The sequence below is a fragment of the Nannospalax galili genome, unplaced genomic scaffold (genome assembly GCF_000622305.1).
Source record: "Nannospalax galili isolate Female #2095 unplaced genomic scaffold, S.galili_v1.0 scaffold107, whole genome shotgun sequence".
Taxonomy (NCBI): domain Eukaryota; kingdom Metazoa; phylum Chordata; class Mammalia; order Rodentia; family Spalacidae; genus Nannospalax; species Nannospalax galili.
In genome coordinates, this window is record NW_008358490.1 from 3,320,486 (window position 1) to 3,346,497 (window position 26,012).

Here is a 26,012-nt window from a genome sequence, read left to right on the forward strand (position 1 = left end):
CATGCCACTATCGTCTAAGACAGTCGTGTGTAAGACAGAGATGCGGGTACTGGACACAAAATCCTGGGACAAAGATCAGGTCCCCATTGTTCCTCTCACTTTTTTAAAAAAATATTTTATTTATTATTTTTATTTTATGTATATGAGTGTCATGCCTGCATGTAGGTGCGTGCACCCATGTTGTGCAATGCCTGCGGAGGACAGAAGAAGCTGTTGGATCCCCTAGAACTGGAGTTATGGACAGTCATTAGCCACCATGTGGGTGCTGGGATTCGAACCTGGGTCTTCTGTAAGAACAGTGTTCTTAACCACTGAGCCATCTCTCCAGCCCCACCTCTCACTCTCTTTAACCCCAAGAAAGGCCCAGAAGATATCTATACCATAGCGTTCTTTCTGTGAGGTCTTCTGTTATACTGATCACATTGGTATAGGACTGAGAGGATGTGGTTTTTGTAACTAACTGGCAAAATGTGCTCCAAAGGATCCCAAAGCCTTCATTTTCTTGCCATTTCTCATCAATTCTGCACAGGGTAGATGGGGCTGAGCTGTAACTGCTGGCTTTCAGCAGAAGAAAGCTGATGAACTGGGAATTAGAGGTCAAGGGAAGAATGTGCACCTAAGGGTCAGGTCTGAACTTGAATTAGGACTTGTTGTTTAACCTCTCTGTGAATTGGGCTGCTACTTACCCTGGTGGAGTGTGTGAGAACTAAACAAAATGATTCATATAACAAGCCTAGCAGTTTCTGGTGCCTAGTAGGTGCCCATTAAATAGAAAACCAGAGGCAGTTGTTTTAAAAATAAATCAAACCTTATAATAATTACAGCTACTCAATTTTTTCATATTCTTTTTATGAGCATGCTGTAACTCAATAAAGCTTTATAAATAATTTCACATATTATCCAAACAGTCTGTTTGATTAAAAATATTACCCAGCTTTTAATTTTTTGTTTCACTATTGAAAGAATATGTAAAAAGCTTTTCAGGTCTCGGAGCTTTTGCTGCTAGTGCCTTGCAGAAGCATTATAATCAGCACAGTATATCCAGTCCTTATTAAAAAGAGGTAGCATGTTTCCACCTGGGGGGCTATGAATTATTCAGAGAAGTATTTCTTGTTCATCCCCAAGGGGAACACTTGAGACAAAAGATCAGTAGGAAAATCGCCCGAGGAGAGGTTTCTACTTCCCCCTTGGAGCTTTCAAGACACTGAGCTCTCCTGCCCGAGGCCTAGTGTTTTCCTTTCAGAAGGAGTAAGTCCAGTGTCCCTCACTGGAGTGGGTGGGCAAGCCAGGCATGGGACTCTGAGCCTCCCCAGGCCCAGAGACACTGACCACCTTGGAGGCCTTGCCAGGGGGAAGGAGTAGCAATCACAGACTCAAAGGCTCTTTCTTAATGCATCCTGATGTGCTTAGGAGACTACCCAGGTTGGAGGCAGGTTGTGAGCAGCCAGCTTACAGATTTGGGGCAGTTCAGATTCTCCCACTCAGCAGCTTTGCCCAAGGATTCCCAGGGATGGCTTCGAACACCATTTCCGGGTGACTTTATGTACGACGTGCCCTGGCCTGTGTTTTCTCCTCCTGCCTCCTAGAACCAGCCACAGCTGAGGGAAGCCCCTGCCACAGCCAAGGACAAATCCTTCCTCCTGAGGTGTTGGGGCTTCTGGTGCCTGCAGAGGGATCCTTGGAATCTGCAGGCTCTTGGGCCCTAAGACATCATGCGACCTTGCCCCAGCTACTTAGCAAAGCAATATTTAGGTGTCTTAGAGGAAATCAGGACAGTGGGCCACCTAACAGTTCACTGCAGGAGGGTGAGAATTCTGATACTGTTGCTCATTCACTTTGGGGCTTTGGGGCAAGATATCTCCCTTCCTTGTGCCTCAGTTTCCTCATCCACATAAATGGGGAGAATATTAGCACCAGTATGTCATAGAGACAAAGTACACATAAGAGCAGAACCCTCTTGTTGGCTCACAGAGGTTCTGTGCCCTCACAGGATCTAGGCTGGTCTGTGAGCTCCTGAGGCCCTCAGAAGCACAGAGAAGTCTGAGTAGAGATGGGGCTCCAGGTTACGGGGCAGCAGGAAGCAGAAGTAATGATGAGCACTGAGATTTCTTGGCACCGAGAAAGGAGAGTAAGAACAGGTCAGGGCAGCAATGAGACCAGGCCATGCCAGGGCCTTCAGAAGGTCAGGACCAGCCACCGTCGAATTAACCAAGGAGGTTCCAGGAGAAGGAACCATGGGAGGCAAATCATGCTCATGGAGCAAACCCCAAGGTTGGAGAGTGTGTCCATACTTAGAGAAAAGAGCCGAGTAGCTAGAGGGGTAGTCTCCAAGAATTAATCTGCAAGGCAAGAAACCACACTGTCTGTAATAAGTGGAGACTGATGACTGATAGTGGCCATTGAGAACTGCAGAACTGGGCTTGTAAGGAAAGCAGTTCCTCCCTAATGTGGTGAGTAGCAGATCACCACATTGCTGGTTTATGCAGAATGCAAATGTGTCCGCATTATTAAAAAGCAAAGAGGAGTAATTAGTTAGCCTAGACAAGGATTCAGGGAGCTGATGTGGGCAGGTATTAAGGAGCAATAAACTAAAGGGACAAGAAATTACAAAGCAGGGGAATTCATGGAGTGATTAGACTTTTGCTAGAAAATCTAACCGCATATTTTTGTGTTAGTTTGCATAAATGTATAAATTTACATTTATTTGCCGGCTATGTTAAAAACCCTTTAGCTCACAGTACACACAATGCATTAATGGAACTTGGGGCAGCTTCTTCCAAAGCAGTCATTCTGTTTTGAGTAGAGGGAAAGGAGAGAAAAGTGTGTGGTGGTCCACAGTGGTCACAGGGAGGACTGTCTTCTCCAGATTGCTGGCCAAGGACAGGCCCAGAGACTCAGTGCAGCCAAGGACACAATTACAAGGACTAAAAACAGGGACATCTGGCTGCCCTCTGATCATGTCAGTCTGAACTTTTGAGGGCAGTGTGTGAGATGGAAGGTAAGAAAGAAACGGGCTTTCAGGAACAAGGCAAAGACAGAAGGGAGCCAGGAAGGCTGTGACGAGGTGAGTCGGGAAGGTCAGAAGGGGAAGGTCTTGCCGAGCAATAAGCAGAGACTGAATGTCAGCAGGAGGCTTGGTTCTGCCTCCAGTACACTTGCCAGGTTGAGAAAAAGTTATGAAACAGGAGCAGATGTGGGGCTCAGCCAAGGCCTGATGGAGTGGACAGCACAGCGGGGGTGGGGCAGAGCCAGGGAGTAGAGATGCCTGTGGCAGCATTGGAGAGGACCAGGAGCTACAGGAGGTTGTGCACAGAGAACACAGAATGTGATGACTGGGCTGATACAGGAAAAGTGAGGTCTTGAGAGCAACAGAGGCTTTCTCATCTCAGATGAACATAACTTGGGGTGCTAGAGCCCCAGACAAATCAACAGCCACCGAAGCAAGTCGTAGCCAGTGGCATCCTAGTCCTTTGTCCGAGAAAAAAAGTTCATGACAACAGGAGGGTGAGCTTGAAAAGGAATTTTTTAATAGGATTATAGGTGGGAACTTAGGAGAAAGAAAAAAGACAGAGCTTCTATATAGCTGAAGTGGGTCCCAGAAATGGGGTACCACTGAGTTGCATAGTCTATGGGCTTTTTATAGGACTTTTGGCATAAACTGAGGTGAGGCATGGGGAAACACGCTGGGCAGTCCAGTGGGCCCACCTATGTGGTGGCCAGGTACCTCTCAATTTCAGTCAAGTCCTCATATAGTTTCCAGGAAGGCATGCTCACTTAGGCTCTGTAAAGGGGGAGGAAAGATAAGAACCCAGATCAGGGACCACAGCTTCCTTCTGGAATTCTTGGCCAGAAGCCATTCCCAGTTTCTGACCAAGGACGAGAGTTAGACCAGCTCACTTTCAGTGTCCCTGCTCCAAAACTGCCTGATAAGTTTCTGCCTCCTATTCTTAGCACAACTCCTATTGCTCATCCCCAACAAAAAAGGCAAAGGAGCAAAACCAATGTATCCACCAGAGGAATGGACAGTCCCCTGAGATGAGGCTGGGGCAGAGACTGATGCTGAGAGATGAGATAATCTAGACTGAGAGCATAAAGGGTCCCACCTGTGAATGTTGATGGTCCAAAACATGGCCAGAGCCTGGAAAGGGACAATGTCACTCAAAGAGAATAGTGAGCCAGATGTGTGGCACACGCCTTTAATCCCAGCACTGGGGAGGCAGAGGCAGGTGGGTCTCTGTGAATTCAAAGCCAGCCTGGTCTACACAGTGAGTTCCAGGCCAGCTGGGGCTACAGGGAGACCCTGTCTGAACAACAACAGCATAAAGAGAATAGTGAGATGACTGCAGAGGTCCTAGGCTTCAGGGGTCCCAGAGGAAGTAGAGATAGCAAGCCAGTAGTAGAGCTCTCCACTCTTAGGGAAAGTATCAAGGGGAAAGAGATGGAGAAGAGACTGTGAGCGATGATGGATGGCGGGGCCAGGCTTGCCTCAGGTAGGGTCCTCTGGTGAGGGAGGGCTGCAGCTGTTTGTGAGGGGTCACTGCTCAGTTGAAATGCACACATCAGAGTTCCACAAGGGGTTTGTGTACTAAGAAGATTTTCATCTAGGGCATAGTATTGCATGTTTGTCTTCTGGTGATGAGCTCTGAGACACAGGATCCTCTTAATTGGACCAGGGTGGCGTCTGGCTGAAGAGTTCACGCACAGGCTGTCTATGAGGGTTCCCCCAAGTCTCATGTTGTTTGAAACATCAGCTCTGGAGTGACATTGAGTATCCAGAAGGAGTATGTTTGTGGCAGAATGTGGCCAAGGTGCTGCAAGTGCTCAGTGCTGCCCTACATGGATGGCCCAAGGTCCACTGGGATGTCAGCTGCATCATACCTATGTTTACAGTTCTTCCAACAGCTCTAAAGGCAATTCACCCAAAACGAAGCTGCACAGTGTTCTGAGATAGCTCCTCAGAAAATCAAAGAAAGGTCCAAAATCAGAGCTCTCTTTCAACTGCCTCCAAGCTCCTAGACCTGTTTACTGTGTGCACATGCCTTAGAAGGCTAGTAGAAAGGGGCTGACCCCAGGGGAAGAGGCAAGCCTCACTTGCCTCTCACTCACTTGCATGATCACCTCACTTGCATGGTGATCATGAAAGCTGATGTTTTGCCCTCTCTGATCTTTGAAGGTGTCCATCTGTCCTGAGATACAGAAGTTGTTGTATCTCCATGTTCATTAGTCAGTTGCCTGTCTTCCAATGTGATGGAGTCTAGGATCTGGCAGAGCCAGAGGCTGTTTTATTGGCTTGTCACCCTATCAAGGGCCCCATGACAGCCCCATGACAGTAACTGGTAGCCAAGGATTACCTTCAGACCTCCCAATTCTCCCTGGAGAGATACCCTTCCTCCTTCCACTGGTTTAGGTGAGACGTAAGCCTAGGTATGCTGCTGAAACAGAACTTGAAGGCCTTCTCCTTTCAGAGAGGACCTCCAAAAATGCGGTCTCTTTCATCCAGTGTCAGCTTTCTTCCCGTGCACAGAAAGAATGGCTGACAAGAAGCAAAGCCGCACTGCAGGCTGCTTTGAAGGCTTTTTCATCTATTTGTTGTCTTTTATTTTCTTTCAGAATTAAAAAACTGCTTTGAAAATTGAGAGCAACTGTTTTTCCTCTGAGGAAGGCCTGTGAGATATTTAGATGCCTCCCTGCCCGTGCATCTGTTTTCTTGCTCACAGAGTTTCCTGACAAGTCTACTTGTCTTTCTTTGCTCTCTTCACCTGGTGTAACCTGGGTTTAAGCTCAGAGGCCAGAGGAAGCAGTAGCGTGTTCTAGCAGATGGGGAAGTCTTTGCTCTGCATCCCATCTTCTCCCTGTTTTTAATGGTCGATATGCTCTTTTAGTCCCTTTCATAGTATGAGATCTTTTCAGTAGTTATTAATACTTCTTAAAAATCTCTTTCTCTACAATGAAATTTGGAAGCTTATATGCCATTCCTATCATCACAATATTTAGTAAAATGGTATTTAGTAAAATGGAGACTTTTTTTTTTTTTTTTTTTTTTTTTGAGGCAGGGTCTCCCTGTAGCCCCAGCTGTCCTGGAACTTACTATGTAGACCAGGCTGGCCTTGAACTCACAGAGATCCGCCTGCCTCTGCCTCCCAAGTGCTGGGATTAAAGGTGTGCACCACCATGCCCAGCTTTTTTCAGTGAGTAGGAAACAGCTCTCAGTGACCTGCCTAGTCACATTGTAGTCAGAGCAAACCGAGACAAGAAGGAAACAGTCTATGTGTTAGTGTCGTCAGGTGAGCATCCAGAGCCTGAGTGACAGATGGTCCTGGAGGAGCTGCCGGGGTTTAGGTCCCAGCTTTATTGCTTTTTTTTTAATACTGGGGATTGAACCCAGACCCTTGTGCTTGCTATGGCAAACACCCAACTATTAGGTATTCATCGCTTTGTAAACTTTGTCTTCTCATCATAAGATGCAGCAGCTGTAGTGCCCCAATGGTGTTACTACATACAAGAGTACAGCATGAGCTCCAGGTGCTACTGTCATCCCTTGGTGTGGGCCACACCTGTGGTGAGCTCCTCCAGGTTTGTGGCTGTGAATAGGGCCTCTCCTCTGGAGGAAAGCAGCCTTGCTCCATGTCCAGACCATCATGCACCAGTGGTGTTTTGTGACTGGGCTCCCCTGGTGGGAGACTATCTAATCAGGTTTGAAAGCAGGTGGCAGCTCTAGAAATGACCTGCCCAGCACAAGACATCAGTGTGCATCCAGAGGCATGACCAGTGCTGGGGTAGAGTAGTGGGAGGAGTCAGAAATGATTTGGGGAACCAGGTAACTGGCACTTTCTTAGGACATTAGCTATGTCCTAGATCTTTGGGGAACTACTTATTTTTAGTTTATGTTTCCTCGATATTAGGTATCTGTGAACACTGTGAGACAAAAGGAATGTGCCCTGGGCATGGCATGATCTGGTCTTTATCATGTGACTCCTGTCTGGCTATAGCCTTGTGGTACCCACCCCTACCCTCCAGCCCGAGCATCCCTTTGGGCCAGGACTTCCTCCATAGGTAGTAACTCATTGGCTTTTGGGTCCCTCCCACCAAACAGCATTTTTTTCCACACTGATCAGGGAGCTGTGACTTCAGGCCACTTTGCGTTCTCCCAAGGGCTAAAATCACAGACCCAGAAGCAGCCTGAGCCAGGGCAGGTTCCAAAATGCAAGCTGTGTAGTGCCTTGTGTCATTAGGTCTTCCTTCACTTCAGCAAAAGAGAAAGATCAATGTTGTGTTTATTTCTGTTTTCTCTTTAGAGTCTTAGATGGCTAATTATGGACAGTGTAGTTCAGTCTCTCAGTACTAATTATGATCTAAAATTTTTTTAATCTGACATGTCCTACTCAAGCCACTTATTCTTAGAAATTCTGTCCCATTGTTCCGGTGAACTTGCCAGCCAGGTTCCTCTGCCTTTCTGCCACACACAGTTCTGGTCCCTAGTGTAGGCCAGGCCTAGAATTCCTTGCCTGGATTGGTCTGTGTTCTCAGGTACTGATTTCAACTCCTGCTCCATATTCCTGGCCCCTAGATCTTAGCCCTGATGCTATCTTTCATTCTGCAGCTCTCCCCAGCCCACTGCCTGTCTCAGAACCCAGACTAAGGGTGTAGCTGCCATGATGACAATGTGGTCTTTGGGGTTAACTGGACTACTAAATTGATTTAGAATGTTGGGGCTGATCCTAAACCCTCCATTGAGTACTGTGAACTCTCTTTGGGCCATGTCAACCCCACTTGTTTTCTGAACTTAAAAACTAAAGGGGCTGGAGAGATGGCTCAGTAGTTAAGAACACTGGTTGCTCTTACAGAAGGCCCAGGTTCGAATCCCATCACCCACCTGGCAGCTAACAACTGCCCTAACTCCAGTTCCAGGGGATCCAACAGCCTCTTCTGAACTACGTGGGCATTTCACGACATGGGTGCACTTAACCTACACACAGGCAATACACGCATATACATAAATAAAAATAAGTAAAATATTAAAAAAAAAAACTAAACTAAACTTAAAACTCTTAGGCCCAAAGCTTTTGGGAAAACATCTCCCTGGTGAAGGTGGGGAAGATGAGAGAAGACTCTTCCAGTGGTGGCTGAGGTTGGGCAAGGGGCCAGAGCATGCCTTTAGATCTTGCCTTTACCTGTGAGTTAAAGGTACTTCAGATTTAGAATTCCAGCAACACTAATCTAAGCAGAGGCCAGGCAAGAGTAAGACAGAAAGGGACTGACAGCTGCACCAGGAGCCCTGAAGTATCACCTCCGAGGGCACTGTTGATTTTGTGTGTGATATGCTCAGGTGGTTATAAGAAAACAGTCTGAATTTTCAGAGCATGTTTAGGGGTGCAATGTCACAGTGCCTAACATTTAGCATAAATACTAAATAGATGAAGTAAAGCCAATATGAAAAATGTTAGCAGGGCCAGTAAGATGGCTCAGCGGGGTAAAAGGACTTGCTGCCAAGCCTGACAACCTTCATTCAATCCCCAGGACTCACATGGTGGAAGGAGAGAACAGACAAGCTGTCTCTGCAAGTATATCATAATGCACACAGGATGGATAGATGATAGATAGATAGATAGATAGATAGATAGATAGATAGATAGATAGATAGATAGACAGACAGACAGACAGACAGATGATAGATAGAAATTTTTTTTTTAATTTAGCATCCATTAAATCTGGCAGTTGGTTTATTAGCCTTTCTGAAAGTATGAGGGTTTTTCTTTTTCTTTTTATGTGTATAAGTATTATGCCTATGTTGTATGTAAGTGCACCAGTGTTGTGCAGTACCCATGGAAGACAGAAGAGGGTGTTGGATCCCCTGGAACTGGAGTTACAGACAGTTGTTAGTCGCCATGTGGGTGCTGGGAATTGAACCCAGGTCCTCTGCAAGAGCAGCCAGTGCTCTTAGTCACTGAGCCATCTCTCCAGCTCAGGTTTGAGATATTACAAGATGAAATTTAACCAAGTCAGTAGAGTGATCACTCTGGAAGCTATGGAGGGCAGGTGACCTGGAAAGTAAGCATCCCTGAGGACAGTTCGGGATAAGAAGTACTGAACACGGAAGCCCAGTGAGACTTGGCAAAGGGACTGGAGAGTTCTCAGCTGGCCTCTGGTGCCCCAGATAATAAGATGCCTTCACTAGTAAAATGGACATGGAAGAGAAGCAGGTAGGAAGAGGATGATGGCAAGTCTTGCTGGCCAGACTGAGGTGGGTGATCTGGGTCTATCTTGGAAAAGTCACCCATAGTCATGGCAGGTTGCCCATGATGTCGCAGGAACAGTGGCTTCAGGGTTGGCAGGGGCAGTAGGTGGTAGCTGATCTAAGGCATAAATCCCAGAGAGAAAGAGAAAGGGCCTAGGGCAGAACCCAAGGAGTGCAACACTAAAGGAGCAGGAAGGAAATACAACTCGTGGGGAAAATTAGACTCTGATCAGCCACAGACTCTCCTGCTAGTCTTCTGTAGTGGGGACTTGGGCCTGGCTCCATCAGATTCTCATGTCCACAGTACCCCCCTGCTGTCTGTGAAGAGCTGAGGCCAGCCCTGTTTCTTGCCCTGTGCAGAAGGGGAATCTCAGACAACAAAGTTGCTCTGCTAAGCATCAGGAACAAATGAAGCTTGAATCCGAGCATAGCTTCCACATGAGGACCTGGAGCCCCAGGCAAGTTGCCTTACTTCTCTGGGTCTTAATTTCTTCTGTGCATGATGACAGTGGTCACTATAGCAATGGGAATAAGAGATAATCACATGCATGAGCTCAGAGGACTACAGTCATGTCCAATGACGAATGTTATACCTGGATTCTTAGGAGAAATGTGAAATGTCCCCTTTTCATGTCGGTCAAGTGCCAGTTACCCAGGGGACAAGCAAGTGATCCCAAGCTGGTAATAACAATGACTTGCTGAGAGGACTATGTACATACACCTACACTCACACAATGAACCTGGGATCCTCCCTGGCCGAGAGTTGGCTCTTGACATAATTGAAACACTGGCCCGCGTCCTTACAAATGCAGCAGAAGTTGCTGGCCTGCCACAGAGGAGCCTCGGGTACTGGACACTGAGCCTTTCTTCATAAATAAAGAAGCACAAGCCGCTGGCCGCAGAGAGCTGCCCCTCCCCTGCAGGAGCCCAGGTCCCTGCCAGTTCTCTCTCATCCTGTGCTGGGCCACCAGATCCAGACAGATGCATGGGACTGGAACCAAAGTTCAAGCGAGCAGTCCCTGCAGAGATCTCCTAGAACAAACTAGAAGCAAAATCTGCTTCTTCCTAAGGACAACATGCGTGTTTCCAGGCCTTTCAAAGCAAGGCAGGTCAATCGAGTTATAATTGGCTCTCTAATTAGAACTCCCACAAGCTGTTAAATTCTTTACCTGCTGCCTGGCGTCTTATACAAAGGTGACAAATTCATTTCTGCCTTTGGAATGATTAAAAAGCCAGCTACAGTCTCCAGCTTCCTGCTGACAGCAGCCCCCTTCCAGTCATCCTTATCCCCTACCCCTCAGATGCCCACATACCCACCAACAAGAATGACAGGACCAGCTCTCTGCTGGAAGTGGCTACAGGGAAGCTGGGCTCAGAAGGTCATGTTGCTGGCAGCCTGCAGGAGGCTGCCATCAAGAGTCGGCCATCTTTCCAGGGTGGAGCACTCCTGAGAAGCGACCATGGAGCCCAGGCCTCCCTAGAGGAGCTGTCCATGCTGGGGAAAGTGCAAACCTATGTCCCTCTTTGTCCTCAGTGCTCCCCTCAGCCCTCAAGAGGACCTCATGGTTTGAACCTTGGATTTGGTGTCTGAATGTTCCTGTGTTTCCTGGTGGCAAGCCAGCAGTTTCTGCTGCATTTGCAAGGATGCTGGGCTTTCTTAACCCAGTGCTGGGACTGAGGAGCACAGTCGTGTCCTCTCACGCCAACCCACTGCAGTGAGCTCATGTAGGTGGCATGAAGGCAGCCTTGGTGGGAGGTCTTACACTGTGGCAAATGGCAAGTGCCACAAGTCAGGGCTTTTCTCTCAGAGAGCCATTTTACTGGTATGTGATTTGGACTCGTGGGCCAGATTGGGGAATTGTTATGAAGGAGGGAAGTGAGGAACAGCAGGAGAGCAGTGACCATGGGCAAGGAAGAGCACCGGGGCCCTGCCTCAGGACTCGTGGTGCAGAGGATGTGTGGCACAGAGCTAACAACACACTACCCTCAGAGTGGAAACAGAACTGAAGAAAGCCAGGAAAGGGAGCTTGTCACAGAGCTGCCCAGGCCAGGGAAAAAAGTGTGCTGACTGGGAAGCACACATTTGGAGCAGAAGAAACCACATGTGAAGTCTCACTCTGCCGTACACTGGTGATCTATGTGACCTGGGCATGTCATTGTCCCCTTATAACACAGATGCCAGCATGCCAACCTCACATCTGCCCTCAGGGCCAGACACAGCCCTGTCCTAGCTCATATACCTCACCTCAGTACCTGTCCTGTCAAACACAGCAGTGAGAGTCACATGGGAAGTGCAAGATCCCTTGGGCCTTCTAGGGGACACACAAGTCTCCCTGTGGATCTACCCCATTCCCTGAAGGAGAGGGCTCACTTTCAGCAAAGTGTCCAGTCAGAGAACAAGGGTTGCCTGTAACAGAGTTATAGGGTAACTGATCCTAGGCCAGCCAGCACTGCTAGCAGGTCGGCTTTGGGTTAGACAATACAACCGTTGCCTTTCCTGCAGGCTGAATGTGTCAGTGAGCAGGCTAGCCACAGGAGCAATGAGAACTGCTATAATTTACTCTAATTTTCTAGCCTCCTTCCAAGTCATTTTTCAGACCACTGGGGACCACTCTGAGCTCCCTGTGTGGACATTGAACTTCTGAGAAGGCAGGCATGCTCAGTGTCAGCCACAGCCCATTATATAGCAGAGGACCCCAAGTACAGGTGCTCAGCCCCTTGCCACACAGGTGAGCAACACTCTTGAGGAGATGGCTCTAATCTCGACACTGTTTAATTCCACACTGAAGTGGGAAATGATAAGCATTCAGTGAGTGGGAAAAGGAAGTACTTGCTGCGTATCTGCTCTCTCCCAGAGCTCTGGCGGTGGAAGCCTATCTTTGCATAGCCACACTGTTCCCAGGTACCCCTGGGCCCCTATCTTGGTCACCATCTTCCTGGTACCAGCCCTGGGCCTGAGTTAGAAGCGCTAGAGAGAAAGCTTTTTTAAAAATAAAAATGTAAATCTTAAACCAGCAATGAGAGTCAGTTTCCAAGCAGACTGCCTATTTCTCTTTTTCTTGCTAAATCATAGCTTTCCCTGCCCTGGTATACCAGCCACACATGCGTGTGGTGAGGAGCAGCTGGGGTGGAGCCTAGTGCTGGCCAGCGGGCCCATCACCCTCCTTCCCATCCACACTCAGGGTTATGAGTTCTCTTGTTATTTTGGGGACAAAATTTCCAAGACTAATCAATGTCAGTCCTCTCTTCATTGGAAAGTATCTTATCATTTCTGTTTGTTCCTGTTTAAAAATGGAAAAATAATTCATGCCAGTCCCTGGCAAGGATGGGGACAGTGCTGGCCAAAGTGACCACATCCACCATGGCAGGTAGTGAATCATCCTGGTGTTTTGTCCCCGTGAGTTGTCTGAGAAATGATCCTCTCCAGCTGCACTGCCTGCATTAATTGCAGGGACAGCCCTCTGGAGGCCATCCTCCTGTGTGCCCTGTCTGTTGAAAACAGGCTGTGCAGAGCACCAAGCCTTTGTGTCATCCTGGCAGCCCTGGTACAGCTAGCACTCACCATTGAAATCCAAATGGGGCCTAGGGAAATTGTGTCCCTAGGTAGCCTTCAGGATGGTCTGGAAGCTGACCGTCCTGACTAAAGGGAGCATCATTATCCCTACCTCCCCTACACCCTGCTACACTGGGCCCAGAGTTCAAATTAGTACAGAGGCTGGCATGAGATTCCACATCTGTGCTCATAGTGGATCCTTGATTTGACAAAAGGAGTGATGGACAGGGTAGAAGATGGCATCCATTCCATGGTCATCGATGGAGTGCCTGTGGTAAACCAAGAATATGCGGGGCTGGAATGACTTGTCATTAACAGCATACATTGTCTGGACACTTCAAATCCCTGGAGGTACAGAGATGACTAGACATGGCCTCTCAGAGCCTGAAGTTCCCTAGTCCAACAGCTGGTGGCTTCTGCTCTGTACTACTGGCCTCTTTGAGCTTTCCAAGTTTCCTATAAATCCTGGAGCCTTCTGGCACTCTCCATGAGTGCATCCCCTGTCATTGTTCTACTCCTCCACCTGCTCCTGAGAAGTCAGACACAGTAGTGCTGTCCTGCCCAGGAGCCCTTTGGGGCTCCCCCGTTGCCTCACACTGTGCAGAATGGGATCAGAACTGCCCCCATCCCCTGATGAAAGGTGGAGAATGCAGCCCCAGTTGCACTCAGTTTTGCTGCTATAGGTCAGCACTCACCCAGCCTCTTCCTCTTCCAGTCCACTTTGCCCTAGCCCCCTTCTCCTAGAAGTCTTCCTGGCCACATCAGCCACTACTGCTCAAGTCCTGAGATATATATACACATTGAATATATAATTGTGCTTCCAAAATACCTATTGGATGAGAGACCCTATCTATCATTTACTCTGTCCCTTTTCTAGACTGAAAAAATGGGAAACCTAGAGACAAGACTCTGTCTAGATTGGCAGTCAGTGGATCACATAGTAGGTTGAGAAGGGGATACTCCATCCACTGGACAGCTCCCAACCCTGCCTTCTGCCCAGGCATCTCAGTGAGATTGCTGAGTAGAGCCAAGCTTTTGCTTGTGGTGCATGATACTTGGTGGTAAATGGTCAGCCTGAGTACAGAGAGCACCCACAAAGGCATAGCTTCCCTTCCCACCTCTCCTGAGAACAGATTGGAGCTGAGGCCAGGGGGTATTATGGTTTGGATGTAAAATATCTCCTATAGGTTCTTGTGTTTGAACACTTAGTCCTCAGCTGATGGGGAAGTTGTGAAACCTTTAGGAAGTGGGGCCTAGGTGGAGGAAGTGGGTCTGGGGGGCTGGGCGGGGGTCAGACCTTAAAGGTTGTAGTTAAGCCCTCTGTTTGCTCATCCACCAAGATGTGAGCAAGCAACCTCACACTTGTGCCACCACAGCCAAGAGTCCCACCCACTGGAATGCCTTCCCTGCCATGATGGTCAGTACCTTCAAACCTTGAGCCTAAGTAAATCCTTCCCCCCTGTAGTTGCTTCTTATCTGTATGTGGTCACAGTAACAAGAAAGTAATGTACCAAGTGAGGGTCACTGCCAGGCTGTTGGTAAGGGATTCCAGGCTTGGGCCACAGGAATAGGGACTGGGCTCTCTGCTCTCAGGCCCTGGAACTCCATGAAACCCCTCAGTGCAGCTTCTCGGTGCTGACATGTTAATTGTTCTGACCATGACATACCTGCAATGGGAAGCCCTCTGCCCTCCCATACCAGGGCCCTGAGCTTATACCACTTGTCCATGGCCCCACTGCTTCTAGGGGCACTGCTTATGCCATCTATGAAAGCAGTGGTCTCAGACAACTGTGCCTCTGTGTACACTGCCTGAGGTGGCCACCTTCCCAAACACAGGAGTGACAGCCTCCCCCGAGGACAAGGGGGGACCTCTGGGGAGTAATTAGCACCAAACTTTCCACTGTGTGAATAATTTGGGCCATGGGGAAGCACTTGACTTCAAAGCTGCCCTGTGCGCTGTTGTTTCCTGCCTGACTCCTTGTTGGTGAAGGTAGATAAAAATAAATAAATAAATAAATCAACCAGGGAGATGTATAAATAAGTCAACAGGAGTCCCTTGCTGATGGAAAAGTACCAGCAAGGGCAGCCAGGGAACACCCACAGAACGGAACGTGCTGACTAGGGCACAGCAGGCCCACAGCATCAGACCAAAGCTCCTCTCCTAAGAGCAAGAGGGGCCAGCCTATGAGCTCATCCCATTGCAACAAGGTAGGGAAGTGAGGTTGGGGGAGGGGAGGCTGGAGACTGGAGACTGGGCTGTTACCAAGAACTGCCTCTAGTTCATAGAAGCAGGGAAGTGAGGTTGGGGGAGGGGAGGCTGGAGACTGGAGACTGGAGACTGGGCTGTTACCAAGAACTGCCTCTAGTTCATAGAAGAGAGGAATGCACAGCATCCCCAATCTCGCTTAGGACCCCAGCCTTCCTTGTCACCTCCTCAACCCCCCATCAGTGCCCCCCCCAGCCTGAACTGCACACAGTAGCCCTGCCTCCCTCCTCACTGACTGTCCTTTGATACTGCTTGGGACTAACTGGCCTGACGCTTTCTCAATTAGGTCAGCACACCGGGGGTGTGGTGCTGCAGAGGTGCTGATGTGGTGCTTCTGTGCTGACTGGTGGTTGAACCTGTGAGCATCACATTTCCCACTGCAGCCAGCAGGGAGCTCCTCTGTTGCTGGGATTTCCCCAAAGCCCCCTGCCTGGCTTCCAGAACCCCTGCTTACAGCAGCACCAGGCTCCAGGTGCTCAGACACTAGGGCTACTGAATGTTCCCCCTCTCAGAGCCAGGGCAACTCAGCCTGTCTAGATGTGATTTTCTAAGGCAACATGACCTCAGAGAGGAGCAGACATCCCTGTCCTTTCATTATAAATGGCATATCTTCCTCTCTTTCCTGACTAGCAAAATCACCACACCATTAATTCCTAAGAGTAAGTAAGTCAAAGCACCTGGTCCAGGGCAGTGTGCCCAGGCACAGGGTGCTGATCTCTGACATCTTGGTGGGAGCCACACACTGTTCCTCTGCTTCCTTGCCTTCTGATTGAGAGTTTGTTTGGTTACTAAATAATCTCATGTTTTCCAGAGCCAAGCATCTGCCTCAGACTAGTCATGTGTAGCCACCAGGAGGAATTATGTATGTGTGAGAGTCATCTACTCCCAGAAGGCAGAACTTTCAGAGCCACCTGTGGGGTCACAGCACCTGCCCTACAGCTATGTGATCAGCATCCTGAGCTTCAGCTTTCCTATTTGTTTAGTGACGGGTAGGGGAGTCGTGTCTTGTCATCTGAGGTGTTCTCCTGTAGCTTCCTTCCATCAAGCAGACACTGGCCCTGCACACATAAGAGATAGCCCCTGCTCTGCTCAGGGTACCAGGCCAGGGTAGAATTGAACCCACAGCAAGCCCACCCTCCAGGTGCAAGCCTGTATTGTTCAGGTGACAGGAAGTGTGACTCCTGTAACCTTCTGCCACATGGTGCATTCACACTGGTACTGAGATAACCCCAGCTCTCGATGCACATTTACAAATAGAAGGAAAGCAGAAGCAGCTCTGGTTGTCGGAGGATAAATAGAGTCCATCCTGGGGGCACAGATACCTGGATTCTGTCCCACAGCTGCTCAGGTTGTAGCAGGGTAAATAGAGCCCATCTTGTGGACACAGACACCTAGATTCTGTTCCACAGTTCACTTCTGTGATCCCAGGATGGAACAATTGGCTTTCCATGTCCACGGGGTCCACAGCCACAGATTCAATCAACTGTGGTTCAAAACTGGCGGGGGGAGGGGGGATGCATCTCAAAACAGATGCAGAACTTTTCTTGTCATTATTTCCAAATAATAGAGTATGGCAGCTATTAACACGGCATTTCCATTGCATTGGGTGTAGCGCAGGATATAGAAGTGATTGTAAGTACGCAGGAGGATGCGCATAGGCAAACACTGCTCCATCTACATCAGGGAATTCAACATCCCTCCCCCCCCTTAAAATAAGTGTGCTATTTGGAATGCTCCTGTGCCCTACTCCCTACAATCCCCAACTGCCGCCTGGACAACTGATGTGAGAGGAGCAGGCTTCGGGGCACCTCGGGCCCTTGAAAGTAGCTGGCAGATAGACTGTGGTCCCTCCCCTAGAGGTCCCACCAGTCCCCAGTGATGGTTCTCTAAAAGCCACCACAGCCTGCATATATTTTGGCACAATGCTAAGGACCCCATTTCAAAGACATTAGGCCAGAGGAAGTTGAGGGCTGATGCTGAACAGGCCTTTGGGCTTATAGCCAGATTGCTAGCATCCTTGCTGCCAGTGTTTACTTTCTGACAGCCTGTCATTCTGGCACTGCTAATTGCAAAATAAGCTCCTCTAGAGTATTCCAAACCATCCTGGAAGAAAGCAGCTTTAAAAGATTCTGCCAGTCAGATGTCTTTAAAAAAGGAAAAGCCACCTTCACATTTTCCTGAGGCTTAATGGTGACTTTTTCTGAACCCACAGTAAGGTCTCATCCTTTGAGGGCTGCAATGAAACAATGTAGTCAGGTGGGGAGAGAGGTTTGAAGTCTCCATTCCTGTAAGATCCTAGGAGGAAGGGAGGGATGGAGGGAGGGAGGTGCAGAGGGGAGGAATTATCCTAAAAATTTCCTTCCGATACTCAAAGGCTGCCATGTAGAAATGGAGGGGGATTTCTTCACATGACTTCAGAATACCAGAGTCTGAGAATTAGATAGAAACGCTCATCTGGGTTCCATGTTTTTAAGCCACAGTTCAGACGGTCCACTAATGCCAGGGCTGCTGGGCAAGGAGCAAGCTTCAGTCACTGGAAGATGCAAGAGTTGGAAGCCACCTGTTGGAGAGAGAGAGCAGAGACCCAGCACCCCTGTCAACCCCAAGGACTCCTGCTTCATAGCTAGTTGGCCCCAGGCTTATAATAATTAGAGGCTTTGTAAAAACTTGAGTTTTGTTTCCTTCTAAGTTAGTTTAATGCTGGAAAGGCCTAGTCCCCAGAAGGCACATTTCTTCAGATAAAGCATTTGACCTGGAAAAGGAGCCCCATAGAAGAGCCTCCTGCCCTCAAATGTTCTTGATGAACAGAGGCCTGCCACCTCTGAGGGGGGCAGTGGGGTCCTTTGTGGGTGGTAGAGGGACACCAAGCCCTTCTCTCAAAGTTCACAGTATGTACAGGCAAGGAAGCGCCTCAGGGGTGTGTGCTTAGTACCCAGACCTCCCCCCCCCCCCCCCCCCCAATCAAAACACCCCCCCCTCCCCCCTCTCCCCACCATCCCCCCCGCTTGTTGTGAGCGTTCCCACGCAGCTTCTCACTAAAGCATTTGACCTGGAAAAGGAGCCCCATAGAAGAGCCTCCTGCCCTCAAATGTTCTTGATGAACAGAGGCCTGCCACCTCTGAGGGGGGCAGTGGGGTCCTTTGTGGGTGGTAGAGGGACACCAAGCCCTTCTCTCAAAGTTCACAGTATGTACAGGCAAGGAAGCGCCTCAGGGGTGTGTGCTTAGTACCCAGACCTCCCCCCCCCCGTCCCAAGTCAGAAGCCTCCCCCTTCCTGCCTTGCCCACTATGCCCCAGGTCTGATAGGGGCTATCCGCCGTCAAGTTGGAACATTTGTTATAGTTAGCTTAGAGAAAGGTGAGGGAAGGAGGCAGCCTATGTTTGGGTCCTGACATTCAAGCAGGAAGATGGGGGGATCTGGTAGGCAGAGGCCACAAGAATTAGAGAAGGTTACCTTTAATGTCACCCTAGCTCTGTCCGTCATAGATGAAAAAAGTCCACATAATACCAAACTTCACCTCTACTTGCTTCAGAGCTCTCCTCAACCTGTGCTGACCTTTGGTAGAAGGCCCTCTTTGCAGTGCGACAGGGCCCTGGCAGCTGGCATTTCCCTCCTGTCCTTTGTCCCTGCAGCCTCCCCTCCTCTGCCCTTCAGCCCAGATCCCCAGAGCAAAACTTGAGCTGCCTTTGCTCGTCTGAAGGCTGAACAGCTTCATGAATGCTCAGTCCTCACTCATGGGCCTGGAGGCTACCCAGGAATGGTGTCAGAAACCATGTGTTGCTGGGGAGAGGGCCATGTATATGCACACTGGGGTGCCTGTTGTCCCTGCACCTGAGCACAAGGTTATCAGGAAGGTCTAAGCTTCAAAACTGCTTAAATTGCCTCAATCCAGAAAACTATCCCCAACCTGTCCTGAGAATAAGATAAGGTCACCTGCCCCATGGGGGCCAGTAGCAACATGGCAGTGTGTGAGTACCCTCCTGCAGTGTGCCCTGGTGGACAGTGGAATGCAGGCAGTGGTGGGGGAGTACTGGGGATACTTGGTATGGAGCCAGCTTTCCAGAGTGGCAGAGTTGGCCTAGACATACATACTTGCCTGTCCCCTGGCCAGCTGGTGCCATTTCTAAGCTCCCAGCATGAACAAAGGAAACAGAAAACAGCCTAGTAGAAACCAGACCTCACTGAGAACTGGGATCCAGGTAGAAGAGCCAAGATCCCCCATCCCACTTACGTGTGCTGTTTCAGTTCCTTCTGGAAGAATCATTAGGGAGCAGTGTAGGCTTATAGTGGTTCCCTGACCTGCCTCACAAAATGTTCATGCCCAGAACAGACAGCACCTCAGAAGCTTGCCAGAGAAGGAGGATCTGTGGGGAGACCAAGGTTGACCCTAAGCGCTGAGTTCCAGAGCAGTTCCATAGCAGACCTTTGTTTCCTGTGGTCTTCTGAGAGTGGCACTAGTTTACTGTCAGTTTCTGATTGGAAAAAAATTTACTATTATTATTGGTCTTTTTGAGACAGGATCTCCCTCTAGCCTCAGCTGGCCTGGAACTCGCTGTGTAGACCAGGCTAGCCTTGATCCACCTGTCTCTGTCTCTGCCTCCTGAGTGCTGGGATCAAAGGCGTACACCACCATGCCCAGCCAGAAACATATTTTTGAAAACATCTCTACCTTACTCTCCTCTTTCTGATCAATGGTTTCCTCAGAAGGGAAACTGCAAATACCCAAAGAAAAATGGCATGTGCCAGTCTTCTTCAGCCAAACTGTGTGTTCCACAATACAGACTCTCACCAGCCATATCACAGCTTTGGGACCTGTTTTCCTGGGTGATGGAGCCTACCCTTAGGAACCTGGTAGGCATCCAGAGAGCACTCAGTCAGCTGTGCTCATAGCCCTGGTAGACTAAAACTGGGGTCATGGCAGTGTCACAATACGGTAATCAGAGAAGAAAACTTAGAGCCTTGCTTGAGGGCCCGACACTCCATTAGGGTCTATCCTCCTAGCCCTGGGATCTTTTAGCCTCTCTCGGTGTCTAGCCTTGAGTGAGGCTCTTCTTCTCTGACCCTTTGTTCCTTCATCTGCACAAGAGCATCAGGCCAGATAATCTGCAGGGGTTCTAGAGTTTTGAGGAGGAGCAGGTCAGCTCTGTGGTAGATAATCCATAGTTTGAGGGAAGATAGCACTTTCCTAGGGGCTGTGCCTCTCTCAGACAGCCACCATGCTAATTTCTCCAGAAGAAGAGGTTCTGAGCATTCTGACCTGACTAGGGAGTGTGGATGAGGGTGACCAAAGCCAGACCTCTTAGTGCTCATCAGTGAACAGCACTAGCAGATGGCCTGCCAACTTCCTCATTACCGTGCCACAAGAATCTATAAGAGCCTCCTCTGTGCCAACCTACCTGGGTGCTGCAGGTTCAGCAACAGATAAGGGACCTCCCCACACATGCCTAGAGAGGGAGCCAGAAGTGAGAGCGGAGTCCAGCACCTTGGGAAGGAGGGGTGGCCATCAAGAGTAAGAATGACTATAATCAGTTGATGGGAAGCCATTGGAAGGCAGGCTGACCGGTATGTGGAATACCTTGCTAGAGCTTTATAAACCACCTCTCAGGTGTGTCCTGCCTGTCCCTATCACACAGATAAAGCATCTAATACTGGATTCAGGTGTCCAAGGCTCTGGAAGAGCTAGAATCAGATTCAGCCATCCAGAAGGCCTAGGACCCATCCTCTTTGAGAGAGCCCTGACCCTTTCCCCTCTGGGGTAGTGATCTCTAACACATAAGCCTCCCATATCAGCCAGGAAATGCGAACCTCTTCCTGACCCAGCCAGATGAACGTCTCCAGCATGGAAGATGGGCTTTCCTGTAGCTATCGCCACCATCCCCTACCACAGCAAGCTGCCAGCCAGGTTCAAGTGACCCAAGCTGCTCAGGTCCAGGCTCGGTCCTGAAAAGCCCAGACCTGCCTCTTAGCCCCTTCTTGCTCCTCCATGGATCTTCCTGCCCAGCTGACCAGGACATCCCTGTTCTATAGCCTCTGCCTTTGTACTCCAGCTCCTTCTGGAGGAGCCAAGTCCCCACACAATACCTCAGATGACCATCACAACTGAACCAGTGAATGGGAACCAGCCACAGCCTTCACTGTTTCTCAGGCCAGTGTGAAGAGCCAAGGCAGAGCCCTCAGTTCATGGTGGCTTTGAACTTGAATTCTTGTGTCCAAGATTTTTTTAGGGCTTCTTCATTTATTTATCCTTTCTGCCCTGATTCCTTGACCCCTGCCTAGAAGTACAGAGATGACCACACTTGTTCAGTCCCTGCCCTGTAGTTACCTACAGCAAAACCCAGTGGGGAAGCAGGCCTAGAGATGACTCTGAAATCTTATAACACCTCCCACAGGTTATACAGTTAGGCAAGTTCTTGAGGTTGCTGTTAGAGAAACCCATGGTACGCTGATCATCACCTCTTGTACACTCAAGCCTCACACAAGCTGCTAGATCCCTGTGTTTGTCCTCCCAGATTTATTTGGAAGAGCCACCTGACAACACAGCCTTGAGCCACTCACCCCAACCGCTACCCCCTGCAGTGTTGTAGTGGTGACATTTCTGACCTAGAAGTGGGAACAAAGCTCTTTAGAAGTCCAGTGAGTGACAGTTGATTACCTGGAGAAGGTGAGGCCGAACAGTGGGGTGGGCATAGAGTGGTGTACGCACACACATGGACAGCACTGGGAAGTACTCATCTCCACTCATTTCCCGGACACTGTCTGAGAAAAGTGCAGCCAGCCGAAGACAGGACACCTGACCCCATTTACAGCTTGAGCACGTAAATTCTCCTTAGTAGTGACTTTTGGGGGAAGAATACTTTCTTCCAGGGACATCACCTTCCTGTACCTGTATCCTTAGGACAAGCAATAGACTGTGGCATGCCTTTGAGCTCAGTAAATGGTTGTCTTCACTCTTGGGCAGAGCATCATGGGATGCCCAAAGGAGCATTGGCCCTGCAGGCTTCTGACTCCATACACCGCAGCCTTCCCAGGGCCCCTGCGTGTTCTCTGGGCCTGTGGCAAGGCATTTTGTCTGGGGCAGCGGTTACCACAGCAGAAAGGCAGGAGTGAGGAAGACACTAATTGCCTTCAAACTAGCCAAGTCCACTTTATCTCATTTGAAATAACAGGTTTAATTTAATCCTTTATTTCTAATTTGGTGCATCACCAAGATCTTATTTGTACAAAACACCTGATTAGAATAATTACAAGCTTGGGAGGCTGTCTGCATTTGTATCTGATGAAAGGGACCAGCAGAGAGCTCCTGTTTCCTCACACTGTGGAGGAACAAGGAGACTCAGTTCTAAGGGCACACGTGTGTACACCACAGTTTCAGGCTCAGCTCTACAAAGGTCTGACTGGGAAACAGATCTCCAGTAGCACCCCTCCCCCCTTGGTGGTGGGTGAGGATGACAGGGGAGGGGTCCTGACTGTTCATGGTAGAACCATCACTTGGCACTAAGGGCTTGGTGGTGTTAGACATTTTCACTCTTTGAGAGCAAGTCTGCGTCTTACCTGCCAGTGTCCCAATACATGTGACCATTACCTAATAGGTTGTGTCCATTTTGGCACAGAAGGAATTTCGGGTTCTAGGGTCATGCAGTATGTCATTAGAATCCCTTCCTCTTGCTGGCTAGAGGGATGGGGGCAGGTACTTCTGAACTAGGGCTGCCCATGGGAAGCAGTGTAGCCTGGGCTCCTCAAGGAGTGGGAGGTCCAGGGCTTCAATGGGACTGGAGCTTGGGCCATGAGGGCTAGGCTGACTGAGGTGGGGGAGGTGAGAGGAGTTGAGCAGTGTGTCCACCGGCCACTGTGAGAAGGCTGCAACCAATTGGCAATGGAAACAGTTAAATGCAAACCTTCAGAGTGAGGCTTCTGGTCTTTGGAGAAGAGAAAAAGCAGGGCTTATAGGCCTGAAAGGGATATCAGGGCTCTGGCACAGAATTGCTCATGGCCAGGGCAGAGAAAGGAAGGCCTCTCAGAGCATGGAAGGGTCTGGGTCACTCCTCATGGCCACCCGTGTCGCTCCTGATGGCCACCCATGTCCCACTCCCAGCCCACCCCTGGCCAGTCTTTTTGCATAGAGAGCATGCTGTGGTTGGTTTCTTGGTGTGACTGATTCTCAGCTGGCCTTAGCTCACTGGAGAGGTGGGCAGAGGACTCTTTTCACTCTTGTGCCAGGCCTTCACTGACAGTCTTTCTAGCTCCCTGGGCAGCTCTAGGTTTAGGAATTCATTCTACTAAACACATTGCTTGGGAAGCTCCAAGGTCATCTGGGAGTGGCAGCTTGCCCCTGCCTTAGGAGTCAGGTCCAGGTCTATGAAGGACCAAAGCCTAACCATTAGGAAACCACAGAGACACCCCCTACCCCAGCTGCCCAGAACTGAGAGTGACAGGTGATCCCATTGGGACTGTGTCCTGCAGGGCTTTTAACAGGGTAGACATTCCCTGCCCTATACCTTGAAGCCCTCATAGTAGGCTGCACCCATATTCAATGGCCTACCACATCTAAACAAAATTCCTAGCCTAGGGGCTGGAGGACCTCCTGCCCTGCTCCTGCAGAGTGAAGACAGTAGCCATTGGGAGAACAGCACCCTCCAGATCTTACACTGGTTCACTTGCTGGCTGACAATACCCCAGTCCTTTGGTACTTGAAGCCATGCCACACCTCAAGATCCTAGCAAGTCTGGGCACTGGGAAGGCAAGGAGGCTTCTTGGTCCATGAGTAAATAAGAAGGATGCTCCTAGATAGCAGGCCAACGCTGGAGAATAGCTGTGGCTTGAAGGAGTCATTTCCTAGTCATGACATGGGAAAGAGCAGTCCAATCAGTTAATGGTCAGAGAAACAGTGTGGCAGGTGCTGGTTCACTGTTGTTTGGATATCTGTATAAGTAGGTTATTGCCTATATGCACTGGGTCGTGCTACCAGAAAGCCCTGTGCTTCTGCCACAGCCTCTGCCTCAGGCTCACCTCTTAGAGTCACAAGGGCAGCCTAAGCCTAGTATATAAAACTGTGTAAAACAAGAATGTTTTTGTGCCTTCCGTGGTGGCCTTTCCCTTGGCACTCATTTGTCAATGCAATGGATCTCCCCACCCTGAGAACCACCCTTTCTCAGGTGTATTTGGTATCATGAAATATTGAGATGCATCTTGAGGGATGAGAAAGGCCCCTGTTGTAACCCCTCCACATTGCTGCCTGCTCCAACTTCCAGGACCCTGCTTGTCCCCATCTCCAGCTGGCTCCATTGGAAGGCTCCAGAGAGAGTTAGGCTGATAGAGGCCCTCCCCCCAACCCCCTCACCCCCGAAGGAACAGGCAGGAACTCCACAGACCTGATATCCTACTGGCAGGTTCTTGAGGTTGGGTGGTAATGATGTCAGGTTATTATATTTACTCCAAAAGAGGTCCAAGTAGGGCAGGAGTACTCCCCCCACCCCCGACCACTTCACACAGAAGTTTAGACAGGTCCAGGAGCTAGGAGAGGGGATTCCAGATGGCCCTTTTGCATACCAGAAACTTGATGCTTGCCTCTGGAGGAGCCATTGTTTGCTCACCTGCAAAATGAAGAGCCGCCTGACATGATGCCAGTTGTTCACAGCTGGGGCTCACTGAGGTAGTTAGAGTGACACTCCTGCACATTGGGTTTGGCCATGCTTTATGAAATAGCTGTGGGGAGTCCCCAGGAAATCAAATGAACATAGGACAGTACGGGATATGTCACAGACTCTAGGAAAGCATTTACTGTCTAACTGTAGTGGTGTAATACTCATCTCTTCAAGAAGGTCAGCTCCAGAGTTGAACATCCTTCCTGTTCCTACCCAGTTCCCTTGTCCTCTGAGAGGGATAGAGAGCTGAGAGGAAGCCCACGTGCACTGGGACTGGCTCTTGTGGTAGGTAGCTTGGCTGCCACTGCCATCTCTACCAGTCCTCTTCTTCCTCCTCTTCATCCTCATCCTCATCCTCCTCGTCCTCTTCTTTTTCCACTTCACCCATTAAGACTTCCTGAGCCCTATCCCCACTAAGGCTATGGTTCTCCTGCAACTCCCAGTGGAGGACCGCCACAAAGCTGCTTGGCTGTCATCCCACTGACCTTCAGCCCCTCCCAGGTGGATCTTGGGTGGCTTTCAAGTCCCTTTCAAGGTGCTACTTTTCAGGCACCTTCAGGGCACATGTCCTGAGAAGTCATCTCAAGCTGTCCTCTGGGCGTGACACTGCTTGCTGCAGGTACCCCTTACTTCCTCGCAGAGCTTGTCTCATAGGTATTCCCAGAGTGAGCCCCACCCACCCCTCTGCTCGTGGTGCTATCACCTGCATGTACCTTGGTCCACAGCCTTCCATTGTTTATGCCACTGTGCTGGCCAGTTCTGCTCCTGAGAATTGACCTGCTGCCCTTGCTAGGTATAAAATACAGTCTTGAGAGCAGGCCGACCTACTTTGTGGGAAACATGAGCTGTACTGTGAGAAGAACAAGGCTTTATTGGGAGGGTTAGTGCAATATTTGAATGATGTCAAGCCATGCAGTGTTCTCAGGTAGGAAAATTACCATAAAGATTTCAGTTTCTCCATGCATTTTTTAAAAAAATTCAATGGAAGTACAGTTTCACTCCCAAAGGGACTAACCAAATGATTGCCACATTCATCTGTGATAGTTCAGTGCAATATGGTCTGCAAATAGGGGCCAAAGAGATGGGTGATCAGTTAAGAGCACTGGCTACTCTTGCAGAGGACCCAGGTACAGTTCCCAGAACCCACATGGTGGCTAACAATCTATAACTCCAGTTCCAGGGGATCCAATGCCCTCTTCTGGCCTCCATGGGCACTGCACACCCATGGTATACATACATAATTTTTTTAAAATTTAGTGGTCAGGAAATATTCGAAAGCAAAGGGCAGAGAGGAAAGACTTCAGTCCTGTCTGTAAA

General features: G+C 49.4%; 1 protein-coding gene across 4 annotated transcripts in view; it reads left to right on the plus strand.

The window, feature by feature from the left end:
* Positions 1 to 26,012, plus strand: part of Ttc7b (tetratricopeptide repeat domain 7B) — a 267,710-nt gene that overhangs the window by 229,581 nt on the left and 12,117 nt on the right. The window lies entirely within an intron of this gene.